The following is a 16,258-nucleotide window of genomic DNA, read 5'->3' as shown; positions in this document are numbered from 1 at the left end:
TACCCTGGCCGTGAACATCACCGTCCCGCCCCCCTTTGCCTCCTGTCGTGGTGCTCGGCTGAGCAGCACAGCAAAAGGGGGTGGGGCAGTGATGTGTGGCATGACAGTGGCTCCAGGCTCCGCCCCCTGGCTGTGTACGTCACCGCCCCGCTGCCTTCTCCTCCCGCCGTGGCGCTCAGCTGAGTTCTGTGCCGCTCAGCCAGGCCGCCTCGGGGAGCAAGCGGCTGTTTGGGGAGCACTGCATGGGGAGCGCGGGGTCCAAACAGCTGCTTGTGCCCCTGTGGCAGCCCGGCTGAGCGGCGCACAAGTCAGCCGAGAGCCACGGCAGGAGCCAACAGTGCCGCCCAGAGTGAACAGCAGGGGGAGCTCTTGGTGCTGCCCAGGGAGGGGGGGGGCTTGGCGCAGGTGAGGGACCCAGTGGGCGAGTGGGTAGCAATGAGGAGAAAGCTGCAAAAGGGGAAGATCAGCAGAGCTCCATGTCATTCAGGGTGCAGGGGGTGAGTGGCGGAGGGACAGTAGCATTTCTGCTGAGATCGTCCCTGGGAGCCAGCACATGGAGGCATGCCGGAGCACCTCGGTAGCTCACCCTCTCTGCTGGGATGCTCCTTGTTACCATGCCGGTGCACCGTTCCCACTGCAATGCGCCAACACGTGCCGAGGATCCAACCCCGGGCGAAGCCGGGGAGTCCGTTGGTGGTGGATGGGTTTGTGCCGGACCCTCTAGAGCGTAGTAGGGCAGGACAACGATGTAGTGAATTCAGGATTCACCGGTGCGGCGTCCCGACAGGTCTCCTGCTCCATCGGTGATGATCAACGTTCGGCTGCCTGCGTGTTCGCATGCTCCCGCCGCACACCACGCAGCTCTGCGCAGATAGCAAAAGAGACCTCGCGAGATCCCCAAAGGCCATAACCACTCCGCATACGAACCCGCTGACCGTGAACCCGGCTCAGTCAGTAGTAAGGATTCTCTGTTGTCCCCTCGGCCGGCCAAACAGAGACGCCGAGGTGCCCCAACATTTAAACAGTCTGATAACCACCGTACATCTCATTTGCACGTTAACAACACATTTGGCACCTCCCTCTGTTCGTTCCTCCTAACATTTCAGACAAGCATATTGTCTTGGTATCGGGCTTTTACATATGGGCTACGTCTACACTGGCATGAATTTCCGAAAATGCTTTTAACGGAAAAGTTTTACGTTAAAATCATTTTCGGAAAAGAGCATCTAGATTGGCACGGACGATTTTCCGCAAAAGCACTTTTTGCGGAAAAGCATCCATGGCCAATCTAGACGCGCTTTTGTGCAAAAAAGCCCCGATCGCCATTTTCGCGGACGGAGCTTTTTTGTGCAAAACAAATCTGAGCTGTCTACACTGGCCCTTTTGCGCAAAAGGAAGTTTTGTCCGAACGGGAGCAGCACAGTATTTCCGCAAGAAGCACTGATTTCTTACAGTAGGAAGTCAGTGTTTTTGCGGAAATTCAAGCGGCCAGTGTAGACAGCTGGCAAGTTTTTCCGGAAAAGCGGCTGATTTTCCAGAAAAACTGGCCAGTCTAGACACAGCCATGATGTTTCTGACAAAATCTCACTCCTCATCACTTTTTGTCAAACTATTTAATTGGGTGCTAAGCAGGGGTGTCCTGGTGGAAGCTGTTTACATGGCCCGTGTGTTTTAGCAGTACCAGTGCCGAGTTCGTCTCCCGGACATTGGCTTGGGTCAGGCCCTGCCTGTTACTCAGTGTTTAACTCTTGCTAAACTTGGTTCAGGACTCAGGCCTTATGCCAGGCCCATATTTCAGGCTCTTTCTTTCTCCGACATTGAGCAGAAATGGCGAGAATCGGTCCTTCCCGAGAAGAGATTGCAGCCTGAGGCCCTACTCCCAGGACAGCATGCCCACGCTTAAGTGTCTGGGGGTGAAACTCCCCAGGAAGTACGGACGTGTCTGCAGCCATGGCACAATGAATGTCTGTAGGAGAAGGGCTCAGGGAGGCCTTTAGGCATGGTAGATATGTTGGTGGCTCATTTAGAGGGGTTTTCCTAATCATATTTTAATAAAAATAATGAAGACAGAGCCAAGAATTTCTCCCGGTGTGAGGCTCTGTACCAGTTAATCTGAAATGAACACAAGCTCAGATGAATGGTACAAGAGGAGATGGTGCTTGGAAGAAAAAAAAAAGACCTTTTAATTTTGTGTAGTGTTTTCCAGTGTGTTTTTCCCCTACTTGACTGCTTGAGAGCTTGCCTGCATCTTTACAAGCCATTAGAGAATTCCTAATGGAAGCCAGGACTGATATCAGACGTTTTCATGTGGCTTCTGACTAGTTTCTGCACAGTCGTTTGTTCCCTTGGAAACACATTCATTACATCTGCTCTGCACATTCTCTAGCATCATACTGTCCCTTCCGTCCAAGCCCTTAACAAGGCCGACTGACTTTGGCCGTGGTAGCTGTTCAGAAGTGGAGTGAAAAAAGGCCTGAGGGATTTGGTTAACGGACCTAATATGTGTCTGTCACTGCAGACGAGACAGAAGCTGTGGGCTTGAGTGTAAACAAGCACACAAAGTATTTTTAATCCTTTCCTCTGGAAAAACATAAAACAGTGACTGCTTGGGATCTCCCTTCTCCCACCTTGCTTCAGAGAAATGGTTGAGGGGCTTAAAATGCAGCGAGGGAGGTTTAGGTTGAACATTAGGAAAAACTTCCTAATGGTCAGGGTAGGTAAGGCCTGAAACAAGTTGTGTAGGGAGGTTGTGGAGGTTTTCAAGAAAAGCTTACTCAACGGCTGTCAGGCGTTATTACTTAGTCCTGCCAGGGACCGTCCTAAATAACCTCCCGATGTCCCTTCCAGTCCTACACTTCCATAATTCTTCCCAGCTCGTGCCTCCTACCTCAAGCCCTGCTGCTGAGAACGAGTCAAACGGCCGGTGTTTCTGCTGCTCTGCAGTCACCTTTTGCTAACCACTTTGAGGAGAGGAGGCAGAGCGCCACAAGGAAGGTCAGATTCACCCTGTCTTCTCTCTAGCGGGAGGTACACGGAGCCATGCAGACCCGCGTCCATGTTGCACCACTGAGAGATGTCAAGTATGGGTTCTCTTGGCCAGGCCTCGTGCGCATAGCCGAGATCTGCCTCAGCAACCTCACCAGTCACATGGATAGCAACAAGGCTTATCTGCCAATAAAATGGAGCTTGTCGGAGTCCAGCACTCAACACCATATATGGGTATCACACCGCACCCCGACCACACCCATGCCACTCCCAAAGCACAAACAATACCAAATATGGTAATAGGCAATAACATAAAAACCCCTGAGCCCTAAGCTCGGGGAGGACACCCGAATATCGGAAGACAGAATCTGAGTCTGGCTTAGGACTGATCACCCAAAGGCCGCCTCCCACCCACCGAATCTAAAAAGGGGTTTACAAATCTCGGGGGTACAAATCTCAAGCATGCTCTGATTCCTTGGATATCTTTGTGGTGTTGTTGCTGAGTTCGTAAGTATTTAATTTACCCTCCCTGTTTAAGTGGTTTAAAAGAGCAGTTATAACTTTGACCTTTGCTATTGTCAGTATGTTTAAAGAAACAGTTTTTGAAATGTGTATATATTTGACTTAGCTGTAACTTAGAGTTTAAAAAACTGTTGTGGTTCAATTGTTTTGTGGCAAATATTGGGGAATTGCTCATTTTAAGTTGTTCAGTTTAATAAATCATTCCTTCTTTGTTAAAACTTGTCTTGCCATCATTCGGTGTTTTCACTGGGTATTTGGCCTTAAGTCTCTTGGACTCCCGCCATTTTACCGAACCAAGAACCAACAAGAGAAATGGCTAGGAACTTCTGTGTGGAACTCATCTCTGCTAGCTGTGCCTGTTGTAACTAGTCACCCTTTCCTACTCTTGCATTCGTTTCCTTTTCTCCCTTTCCCATCCTGGTTTACACTTGCCTATTTTGGGTGGGCATCTATTACTGGAGGCCTCCTCACTGGACCTCATCTTTAATCAGATTAACGTTCAATTCCTGGATACTCCAAGAACAATTCTGGTTGTTACTGGGTTCAGGACACAATGTTTTCCTCTCACTTTAATCAACTCACCTATCTTCGGTCTCCCGTGTTTTTATTAAAAAACCCTATGGAAATAACAAGAGGGGGGATATTTACTGATGCCGCCTCAGGCAACCATATAAATAGACTTGAGTGTGTGTGCCCGATAAGGACCACGAGTGTTAAAAAAGAATGAAAAACCCATGATTTCAGCAGGAGCATGGAACATGTAGTAGTAAGTGGCTCTCCCGTATGGAAACATCCAAAAGAAGTAATAGAAAACGGTACTGCAGCTGTTGAACGTGTTCTAGCACCGATTTAACCAGCTGAACAATGGACTCTTCTGCCGTATTCAGCTCTGTAGGCTTGGAGATGTCTGGTGAGGTGGGGGAGGTTGTACAGAGGAGTCATCTTCCAGCAGCCGGAGCTGGTCCAGCCCCTTTCTTGCTCTCGGTAGGGGGGAGCGAAGGAGCACAAAGAGCCCTGGACCTGACGAGCGGCCGAGGACAGAGAAGTCTTTGGACCTGCCCTTGCAAAGAGCAAGGTTCAGAAAAATCCAAAGGCTGGCGAACAGCGCTGGCGGCCTCCCGCGGTCGGTGGAGTCCTGCCAACTTCTACCAGCTCCGAGTTGGCTGCCTGAGTTCCCCTTAACGGCTCTTGGACAGATCTGGTCAGTTCTTACAGGGCCAAGCATGCTGAATGGCCTACCTGCCTTGCATGCACTACCTGGGACCAAAGGCTGCCGCATGAACGCGGTAGGAAGACGTCAGGAGCCGCGAGGCTTGGCGTTAAGTCTGTTTGATGCTGATTTTGAACAAAACGTGGTGTCCTTTTGCTTTGCCGCCTTGGCGTTGGGCCAGCAGTGGGTCACCTTTTCAAATTTGTCTCTGCAGCAATAGGGGCCAACACCCTTTCGTTTTATTAGGTTTTAATGAAAGCTGAGGTCCCTGTCCAAGTCCAGAGCTGGAGCCTTCAGAAGAATACCAAAGGTGAAATTCGGGCCTCCTTGAAGACCATGGCCTTGGACGTTAATGAGGCCAGGATTTCACTCCAAATATTTCAAGGATTGGAAACACTAGGAAAGATAAGTCAAAAAGTTTACCCTCCCATAAGAGTTGTTCAGCTTAAACTGGTCTCTTCCCTACTGGTGACCCACGCTGACAGGCTTAGTTCTGGGTGGGAATTCTTTCTCCGAACCCTTGAATCTGTAAACAAACGGCTTTATTTCAACCACTACGTTTGCTCTTTGGTAGTTTACAGGCCTGGTTTCATTCTCCCGCAGGCCTCATTCTGGCACTCAGATATGCGCTAGGTGTCCACTTTTATATGGAGAGCTAGCAAAATACGTCAGTAGCAGCAGCTGGTTTATCTGGGGTCTATAGGGTGCCTGTGAGCAAAGCTCTCACTGTCTGCCCATGGAAAGCTGAATGATAATACGGGACAATCTCTCAGCAGATAATGGTTGCCGTACTTTTTACAGAAGAACGTGTAGTCTTCAGAGGTACAAGAAGACATGGACATTAATATGATCTACTCTCTTAGGCTATGTCTACACTTGCAGCCTAATTCGAAATAGGGCTGCAAATGTAGGCATTCGGAATTGCAAATCAAGCCCAGGATTTAAATATCCCACGCTTGTTTTCATCTTCCTGGCCGAGCGCCATTTTTGAAATTTACAAGCCCAGAATAACTGCCCGTGTCTACACGCAGCAGTGAAACGGGTGTTCGAAATAAAGCCCTAGTTCGAACTACCTGTTATTCCTTCTGCAGTGTAGACAGTTATTCTGGCCTTTGCAGTGCATTAACCAGTTAGGATCCGTATTCAGTCCTAAATGGGCAGTGTTGTATTTGCAAATGAAGTCCAGTTCAGATCCTTTGGTGGCTGGTTTTCGAAATTCTTTTGTGGAAGGATGGCTCCTTTCCAATCCATCACTGGCTGTCCAGGCAGGTGACAGTGTTCCCGACAGCTGTGTGTGTTACCATTCCTGGTGTCCGATTTGTGTCCATTTATCCGTGGGCTCGGAGACTGCCCAGTTTGGGCGATGTGCATGGCCGAGGGGCACTGCTGGCGCTGCACATCCTGACATATCCCCTTGCGAAGATGCCAATTCACGATGGTGATTTGGCATCTGACTGGGAAGTGCTGGCAGCTAGTGTATTGTGAGAGGCAGAAGAGGAAGTGAGGAAATGTCCCGACTTCCCAGGCAGCCAGAACTGGAGGTGACTGACTATGACCAAGGGAGGATAAAACCTTTTGGGACATTTCAGTTGTGTACTGATCCATGAAGCTGCTTTTCCTTGTTTTCCTGTTAGCATTCGTGCCAACAGAGACCAGACATCTCGTGGAAGAGGCTTACTTATTAATTAGCAACTGAGTTCACAAGAAGTGATTTGTCTTGAACTTGCTTCTGGGGCTTCCCTGGCTACTATTTTAATTGCTCAGTTTTCTTGGCTCCACTTGGCAGAGGCTCCTTTACCCTTCACCCTCTGGACATTAATAGATAAAAGCATAAGAACGGCCAGACTGGGTCACACCAAAGGCCCATCCAGCCAAGTGTCCTGTCGGCCCACAGTGGCCAATGCTAGGTGTCCCAGAGGGAGGGAACAGAACAGGGAATGATCCCTCCCCTGTCATCTATTTCCAGACAGAGACTAGGGACACCATTCCTGCCCATCCTGGCTAATAGCCATTGATGGGCCTAACCTCCATGAATTTATCTAGCTCTTGTTTGAACCCTGTTAAAAGTCCTGGTCTTCACCACATCCTCTGGCAAGGAGTTCCACAGATTGTGCATAGATATTAATAACTCAGTCTCTTATTGAAGAATTGCCACACATATGGAGAATTGCTTATGAGACCAAGATTAATGTATGACCAGGTTAATTTGGAGTCTTCTCTTCCCACTGGATCTGTGCAGAACAGAAAGTACACAGCACTTCGGGGCTAAGGAACATAGATTCTGGTTCTTCCCCTCTTTGGGCTCAGGGCCCATTTGGAGATGTCTGTGGCCTGCTGTGTTGTGGTAAATCATCTGGGGGTGCAGGCCAGGGCTGCTTTTAGTTGTATCCCGCCTCCCCCTCCCCCCGGCATGGTTGGGTCTTGCCCATCGCTCTCCTCACAGCGGCGGTTGGGTCTTCCCCTTGACTGCAGCGGAGACGTGCGCCCCGACTGGCTCACTCACGCACATCTGGCTGGGCGCCTGCCCTTGTGGAGGCTGAGCCTGACCGCAGCGGCGCTGGAACCCGAAAGGGGCAGAGCCTGGAGCAGGGAGGCCAGCCCGTGGGAGGGACAGGAGCTGCCACACAAGCCTTTGAAACGCTCTAGTGACCCAGCTCTGGGTCCTGGCCCATGGGCTGAGAAACGCCACTCCAGTCCTCACAGCCCCCTCCCTGCACTGTTCTGCGCTGGCTCGTTCACCCTGGGCTCCTGCGTCCTCAGGGCTCTAGTCATGCTTCCCTTGAAGCATCCTTGGTGGTTGCAATTGGCCCGTGAGCCGTTGGTTACTCTGGGGTGGTATTACAGGAACACAGCTTGGTATGGTCACCCTTCAGCCAGCGAGGTAAGGCGAGCGGCATGTACCACGGTGCCACAGACTGGTGTCCACGTCTCGGGAACTGGGACATTCAGAGCCGCTGGCTCCAGAACGCTTCATGGGAAACGGGTTCCCACTTCACTCCAGCTGTTCTTAAAATCTCCATTTTTGGAAATATTCAGGAAGTTCAAAATGTGTTTTTCCATCACACTTCTGGATTCGGGTCCCTTGTTCTGGGCGTGGCTGGGTAGCTGGGTCCTTCCTTTGCTAGGGTCTATTTGGTGGGTCCTATGTAAGAAGCCTGGCTGTTCAATTCCTTCCGGGTCCCTCCAGGCCCTGTAGAGCTCCCTTTCCTTTCTCTCGTGGGGCGTCTGCAAAAGGAGAAGCCCAGTTAGTCATGGACCTGAACAGGAGCCTCAGAGCCGAACCTCATCAAAGAGTAGGCGGCTTTCAGAGCCGCCCGTTACAGCTTGGCCTGTGCTCTGCTGGGGGTGGGGGATGGGACCCCAGAGCACCGCTTAACACAGCGAGAAGCGTGGCGGGTCCCATGTCGGATGGGCTGTGTCTCAGTCACACCGGTGCCATCCGGGCGGGGCGGGTGCTGAGCGCTTGCTCTCCCTGGCCCCCGGGACCTTGGCTGGGGAGGGGGAGGGCTGGCTTCCGCACACAGAGCCCTGCGAGAGAGGAGTCCTGAGGTGCTTTGCTTATCTGGCGTTCTGCACTAGGGGGCCAGGCACTTGGTGGAGGTGAATCCTCAGGCCCGAGGAGCCTGGGGGCAACAGGGCGGCACAATCCTGCGAGATCAGATGAACCCAGGAATAACATTTGTCTGCTTAACCCTACGGGGCAGCTGTGTGGCCTAGTGAGCAGGACACCAGCCTGAGGGCTCTGCTCCTGGCTTAGTGGGCACTTGTCAGCCAGTGCTCCCACTCCCACGCTGCGCCCGGACTGTCTCTCCTTCTGCGTGTCTGCGGGACATTGTACAATGGGGCCCTCACCATTGCCTCTGGGTGTCACCGCCCTGTAAAAATGCAGGAATAACCCACAGGAGCCACCCGGATGTTTGTGGGGCACCCGTGTGTGACAGATGCAAGGCCCAGAACCAACGTGCAGGCCTGTGGCACCATGGAGACTAACCCAATTATATAGAACCGTGGGTAAGGCAGGGTAAGGCCCCCAACACACCTGATGAAGGGGTCTTACCCATGAAAGCACATGATAGTTTAGACCTTTGTTGGTCTCTAAGGTGCCCCAGGACTGCACATTGTTTATAAAGCGACAGACGAACATGGCTCCCCTCTGAGACTTGCAAAGTTCATTGGACAGTGTCCACACGGCTAGTGGCATGGGCCAGTCAGGGTACGTCTAGACTACATGATTCCGTCGACGGAGCCATGTAGATTTGTTTGTTTGGCAAAGGGAAATGAAGCCGCGATTTAAGTAATCGTGGCTTCATTTAGATTTAAATGGCTGCCCTGCTCTGCCGATCAGCTGTTTGTCGGCAGATCGGGGCAGTCTGGACGCTCCCCTGCCGACATGAAAGCCCTTTATTGACCTCCCCTGTAAACCTCATCCTACGAGGCATAACGGGGAGGTCGATAAAGGGCTTTCAGGTCGGCGCGGGAGCATCCAGACTAGCGCGCTGAGCCGACAAACAGCTGATCAGCTGTTTGTCGGCTCAGCGCAGCAGCCATTTAAATTTAAATGAAGCCGCGATTATTTAAATCGCGGCTTCATTTCCCTTTGCCGATCAGCCTAATCTACATGGCTCCATCGACGGAGCCATGTAGCTTAAACACACCCTCAGTGATCTCTTGAGAGAGCCATAGATGTTCGGGCCAGCAAGAATCATTGTGATCGTTGTTGCTCTTCTCTGGGCCTTCTCCAGTTTGTTCACATCTTTCTTGAAATGTGGTGCCCAGAACTGGTCACCAAACTGCAGGTGAGGCCTGATGATGGTCTCATCTGACCTTAGGGTCTCTGAGTCTGCGGCTTGCTGGATTGCAAGTTCACATCCAATGCAAAATTATATTTTAGACATAGGCAACGTGGGAGCTGAGCAGAAATTAGAATTTCTATCCCACAGGAAACCCTGGTATCTCAATATTTGTTTGACATTGAATTGGGACGAAACCCCACATTAACGAAAACCTTTCACAGCTTGAACATTTCCTTTGGACCGGGAGATTTAGACATTTTTTCTTTCCATCGGTTTGATTTACCTGATATTAAGGTGCACAATATCTCCTTGGAGCAGTGGTCCCGGTGCCTTAGGTCCTATTCTTCCCTCTTGGCTTGGCAGTCTGCCCTAACTACATTTCCAGGATGCATCAGTTACGTGACTCCCAGGATTCACAGCTTGGACAGCAGGGGAGACCCTGGGGCATCATGAAACATAAGAACGGCCGTACTGGGTCAGACCAAAGGTCCATCTAGCCCAGTAGCCTGTCTGCCGACAGTGGCCAGCACCAGGTGCCCCAGAGAGGGTCGACCGAAGACAATGATCAAGCGATTTGTCTCCTGCCATCCCTCTCCAGCCTCTGACAAACAGAGGCCAGGGACACCATTTTATCGCCTGGCTAATAGCCTTTTATGGACCTAACCTCCATGAAATTATCTAGCTTCGATTTTAACTCTGTTATAGTCCTAGCCTTCACCGCCTCCTCTGGCAAGGAGTTCCACAGGTTGACTACACGCGAAAGCTGTAGTCTACATGAAAGCTGTAGTCTACATGAAAGCTGTAGTCTAGCCAAGGAACCCAGCCCACAAGAGAGACTGAGGACATAGCTGCCGAGCTACATTTCCCAGCAGGCACCCATAGCACCTTCCTTTGACAATAAACTTATACACCTGACTCAAAACGCAATGTCTAGTTCAGGGGCACAAACCCAAACATTCTAGTTCATGCTGAACTGATCCAAAACTAAATGCTTTTTCAAAAGATTTTTCCTAACCGAGAATTAAAACACCAGAAACACTGACATTTTCTGTGCCACATTTGTATTTTGTGCAAATGCTATTTTTCAAAGACAAATCATGTTGAAAGAAAACCCTGACCCATTCTAGTCAACTCAGATGTAAGTTTTTCAAATTAAGTCTCAGTATGTCGGCACGGTGATCTGGCTGAGTTAGCAGAAAAATAGAATGAACCTGGCAAACTTTTATTATTGAACACTGGTATTTGTGTAGAGTTTTATTATAAAGCCAAAAAAAAAAAAGGTTTGATATGAATAATGTGTCGTCTAAGAAGCCCTCAATAGCATCCAGGTATTTCTTAATTTTCTACTTAAATCATTCTCGGTGCCCTTGGTAATTCTCTCTGGTTTTGATTTTTAATAGGAACTGAAACTCTAATCCGTTCTCTTGATTTTCCTACTGATATCGCTCCTGAAAATTAAAAGGCTGGTGAGCAAATGCAAAGATGGAAAGATCTAAAGCAAGTCAGAACAGTTCAGGGAAGTCACTGACTCTTGAAGGTACTGTCTGCACACCTATCTCGCAGCGCGATAAGTCCTTTAAAACAGTCTTCATCTGAAAATCTCTGTTGGTTTTAGGGGGAAAGGAAGCTCCAGGTTGCTTGACAAAGGCAGGGATGCTATTTAAAGCTTATCAGCGCTGCACCACTAGTGGCGGAGTTACAACACGTGTCAGCGAAGGGGGGAAAGTGAGGCAGCCAGACTTTCTGAGGTAAGTCTGTTTTAATCCCTTCCGATTCCCCCAGCCACTCCAGGAATTCGCCGGTGCTTTCCGGGGGAGAAGGACACTCTTCTTCCTCTTAGTGCCTATGCTAGGCTCTAAATTCCCTGCAGTGGATCGTGTTCAAACCATCTGCTCAGCGTTTGTGCCCTCAAAAAATAACGGGTTGCAAAGTTAGGGCCTGATCCAGATCCCATTGACTTCAGGCTACCACTGACCCTGGTAGAGAAGAGTCTTAAGAACACAACGGCCAGACTGCGTCAGACCAAAGGCCTATCCAGCCCAGTGGCCTGTCTGCCCACAGTGGCCAATGCCAGGTGCCCCGGAGGGAGGGATCCCAACAGGGAATCATCCAGTGATCCCTCCCCTGTTGTCCTTTCCCAGCTTCTGACAGTGGCTAGGGACACCACCCCTGCCCATCCTGGCTAATAGCCATTGATGGACCAAACCTCCATGAATGTAGCTCTGTTTTGAATCTTCTTAACATCGTGGCCTTCACCACATCCTCTGGCGAGGAGTCCCGCAGGTTGACTGTGCGTTGTGTCTGGATACTTGTGAAGCTGCTAAACTGTGACACTGACAAAGGCAAGTGTTTTTGCCTGAACAAGTCAGGGACAGCATGAATGTGGCTGAGATACTCTGCTTGCACTTGGCTGGAGGCCTGTCTCAAGGCAGCAGCCTCCAGCTGGAAGGGGCTTTCTGAAAACTGTTACGTTCTCTAGGGTTTTCCTGGTGCTGTTTGCCAGGAGGGAGCTTGCTAGGGAACCATGTGATGCGACTGTTGGAAAGTGGGCTGATTTATGCCTCTCTGTCAGGGAGCAGCCTGCTTTGCCTCTCTGCTCTGGTTCCCGTGTGTTCTCGTTCTAGGAAGTGCAGTGCTGTTACGTTGCACCTTCCAACAAGGGAGATTTCAGCTGATTTCTCTCTTCTCATGTTGTGAGCACCACAGCGAGTGGAGGGATCGATTTCGGCCCATGAGAGAGTCCCTAAGTGTCCTGTGTTGGCTTCTCCAGCAGCTTAACCATTGATGGCAGTGCAGGGAGTGGATGGGGCTGCTGCACGTGGTGCCTGGGATAGGAACCAGGCGGCCAACTGGGAAGCCACCGCGGGCTCCCACCGGAGCTGTGCACAGAGACAGGTCACAAGAGGATGCGATTCCAGCTGGGCCTCCCCCGTGGCGGGGAGCTCACTCGCACACCCCGCAAGCTCGCAGCGTGCCAGCCTGGCTGGTCTGGCCATGGGGCGTCCCTGGCGGGAGCCATCCCTGGCGTTCTCGCCCAGGACAAGGCCCTCGGGAGGGTGGAGTTACTTTTGTGGCAGTGGTGGACAAGGCATGTCTGGTCTGGCTGCTCGGTGCCTGCAGCCAACGTTAATGAAATAAACGTTTCAAAAGGCATCTTTTAATTAAATGAAGCTGTCCCCTTAAACCAATGTTATGTTAATCTCTGAAAGGAGTGAACCCTTTAATGTGGATGGAAAATGTTAATAAACCTTCCTGTTGTGAATTTTCTCCGAAGTCGGTAATAGCTTTCAGCACATTTCCTTTCCAACTTTCACCTTATCAGGTTAATGGACCGAGCTGGCTCCAGCCTGCGCTCGGATTATTAATTAACAAACCGTTCCTGCGCCTAATAAAATGGACTTGGAAGCTCCTCTTTGTGCAGACGCTGGATTCATTCATCTCGAAGGTGGTCTGTGGATCTCCTCTGGGCCCCGCCGCAGTGTAAGCCTGGAGAGCTGCACTGATTTCAAAGGGCGCTATGTCCCCAGAACGTAAAACGAGTTGTGCAGGGTAGCCATTTCCCTCCAGAAGCGAAGGACCAATGCTGCAGGGCGAGGAGGCAGCAGGTGGCAATAACACATCTAGGGCCAGGTATGAGGTAATTTGTCCACATCTGCAGCGATTTGTCATCCCCTTCAGTAGCAAATGATGGGGAAATACAAAAACAGCTACCAATTTAGGACCTGATCTTACGGCATTTTTGTGGTATCCTGGCCCTGCGTAAAACTCTCGCTGACTTCCCAGCGGGCCAGGATGTCCCCCTCTGCGTATAGCAAATGGCCCATTGATTTAGCTGAAGTTACTCTCCACAGGAGAGTGGCTGGGGCACTGGGAGAGATGCAGCCATTCCCAGCAGGGTTACTGCACCTCAATGAACAGAGGGAATTATCGTAAGAGCCCCGGTGCAAGACCGGCAGCACAGCCGTCCCTCAGCAATGAACAGCACGGGAGCAGGGCAGGTGCCCCATGCTGGTCGGAAGGGGTTAAAGCAGGCTGGAAGGAGCCTGCACCGAACCCTGGCCAATCAGAGGGAGGCTTTTAAGAAGCCAATCAGAGGGCAGCTGCCCCGCTACACCCTACATAAGGAGCTGCTCAGCGGTGCAGAGGGCAGTTGGGGGCTGACCAGGGGGTGCAGGACTGGCACCCAGAGAGCACGTGGGCTGGGCAGGCTCAGGAGCAGAATGAGAGAGGCACTGGCCTGACCCTGGCCAGGCTGTGGCTTTGACACAAGGGCCAGGAGGGTGTGAGCGTCGCAGGAGACGTGGCCCAGGGAGCAGGAGCAGTAGAGGGGGAGAGGAGGAGGCAGGACTAGGCTGCTGCCGGAGGGTCCCTGAGCCGGGCCCCAGAGCAGTGGCTGGGCCTGGGTTTTCCTCCCCTCCCCTCCGCCCCTTGCACCAAACCTGGCCACGCTGAGGAGCGGCCTGTATGGACTGCGGCTGGCCCCTGAGGCGAGGCGCTAGACTGAGGCTGCAGTTGGACACAGTGGCAGGCCCGAGGCTGGGGGCAGCTGATACCTCCCGGAAAGGGGCAGCCAGCGTCCTGAAGAGGAGGTGGTGGTCCTGAGAGCGATGCGGGTCCAGAGCGAGAGCACGGAGAGAGCACGGAGCACCGACAGGAGAGCATGGAACAACGACACCGGCCAGAAGGGGGCGCCCTTCTGAGGACAGAGCTAATTCCCGAGGGGACCAGCAGGAGGCGCTGCGGTGGTGAGTCACAGCCAGTGTATTGTCTGGCTATACCCGAACCATGTTCTCCTGGGCATACTGCGTTGGGAGCCCATGCGTTGGGACACAACGTAGCTCCTTCGACAAAACGAGTAAGACGCGTTTTTTCTTGTCTCACTCTTAGAGCTGCCTCTGCTGTTCCAGACATGTGGCCATGACAAGAATTCGTACAAAGCCCCATGGGCATTTTGGGGGGAGGGCTGATTGAAAGCTGGAATGAGCGTTCCAGCAAATGACATAAGGCTGTTTACCCGTACAGAACTGCAGGCACACATCCTGTCAACACATCTCTGCAGCCGCTTGCTTAATTAAACGCAGAACCTTTCCTGGAATGATAGCAAATCAAACTTTTATTAAAACTTCCTTTCTTGAAATCTCAGAGCAACCAGCATCATTAGAGGTTAAGCATGGACCTGAATAAAATAACAAGAGGATGGTTGAGAAGAACAAGTAAATTTCAAGATAAATTCAGATTAATATTAGATTCAATTAACTTTTTTTAACCTTTTGATTAAATAATTTAGTCTGCTCCCCCATCACCATCACTGCCCAAGTATCTCCACATTTCTCGCCATCTCCTCCCCTTGGCATCTCTCAGGATTACGTCCGAGTGGGAAGGAAGCCACCTGTCACCGAGAGAAGTGACATTTGAGAACATGGTTCTTCCTGTGTGAACAGCACGTACCCTGCTCTTGTTCAGAGCCTCCCTCAGGAGAGGAAAGAGTGAGCATGTGGTGGCAGTGGTGAGAATTTCCAGCCTCAGAGGCAGGAGGTGGTCTGCTGAGTTCCAGTTGGGAGGTATCTAAATATCTAAGAGGGTGTCACAAGGAGGAAGGAGAAAATTTGTTCCTCTTGGTCACTGAGGACAGGACAAGGAGTAATGGGCTTAAAGTGCAGCAGGGGAGGTTTAGATTGGACATTAGGAAAAAATTCCTAACTGTCAGGGTGGTCAAATATTGGAATAAGTTGCCAAGGGAGGTGGTGGAATCTCCCTCTCTGGAGATATTTAAGAACAGGTTAGATAGACATCTGTCAGGGATGGTGTAGATGGAGCTTGGTCCTGCCTTGAGGGCAGAGGGCTGGACTCGATGACCTCTTGAGGTCCCTTCCAGTCCTATGATTCTATGATTCTAGGTCTGTACTTACCGAAAGATGGATGCTCCGGAGGTCAATTTCCTGGTGTTTGATTTAGTGAGTCTAGTGTAGACCCGTAAATCGAACGCTGAGGGCAGCTCCCGTCAGTCTCCAATGTTCCTTCTTTTGCAAGGAGTAAGGGAAGCCAATGGGCGTGTTTGCTCCCATCAGACTCCCGTTGTGTGGACACCACCGCGGCTCGGCTTAAGGGAAGCCGACTCCAGCTACACATTTTGCCTTTGTGATTATTGCCAAGAGAGCAAAAGATTGAACATGCATTTCCCACACTGCAGGGAATAGTTTGGATTATGAAATTGCCAGCTCTCTGGCATAATCGAGAGGGCATTTTTACGAGCTTACGCGGTGTGTTAGTGAAGCTATTACCATATTTGGAAGCCAATTCCTTCATGCCATCTAGAATATTTAGTGCATAGGAATGTTGGATTACCCCCTCCCCTCGCCCACCATACCAAACAGCTGCACACCCCTGATGAAGCACATAAGAACATACAGATGTGGTCGCCTCATCTCAAAAAAGATATCTTGGCATTTGAAAAGGTTCAGAAAAGGGCAACAAAAATGATGAGGGGTTTGGAACGGGTCCCATATGAAGTGAGATTAAAAAGACTGGGACTTTTCAGCTTAGAAAAGAGAAGACTCAGGGGGATATGACAGAGGTCTATAAAATCATGTCTGGTGTGGAAAAAGTAAAAAAGGAAAAGTTATTTGCTTGTTCCCACAATATAAGAACTAGGGGTCGCCAAATGAAATGAATAGGCAGCAGGTTTAAAACAAAGAAAAGGAAGTTTTTCTTCACTCAGCTCACACTCAACTTGTGGAACTCCTTGCCA

General features: G+C 50.8%; 1 long non-coding RNA gene across 1 annotated transcript in view; it reads left to right on the top strand.

The window, feature by feature from the left end:
• LOC142829042 (uncharacterized) overlaps nt 1-16,258 on the top strand; it is a 211,515-nt gene that overhangs the window by 156,421 nt on the left and 38,836 nt on the right. Inside the window, exons 2-3 of the long non-coding RNA XR_012903238.2 lie at nt 10,911-11,047; nt 11,126-11,258. This is a non-coding gene — a long non-coding RNA (uncharacterized LOC142829042). The remainder of the gene's footprint in view (nt 1-10,910; nt 11,048-11,125; nt 11,259-16,258) is intronic.

Source organism: Pelodiscus sinensis, chromosome 5 (assembly GCF_052426305.1).
Source record: "Pelodiscus sinensis isolate ZL-2025 chromosome 5, ASM5242630v1, whole genome shotgun sequence".
Taxonomy (NCBI): domain Eukaryota; kingdom Metazoa; phylum Chordata; order Testudines; family Trionychidae; genus Pelodiscus; species Pelodiscus sinensis.
The sequence above is the reverse complement of the archived record's forward strand: the minus strand, read 5'-3'. Positions and strand labels throughout refer to the sequence as shown.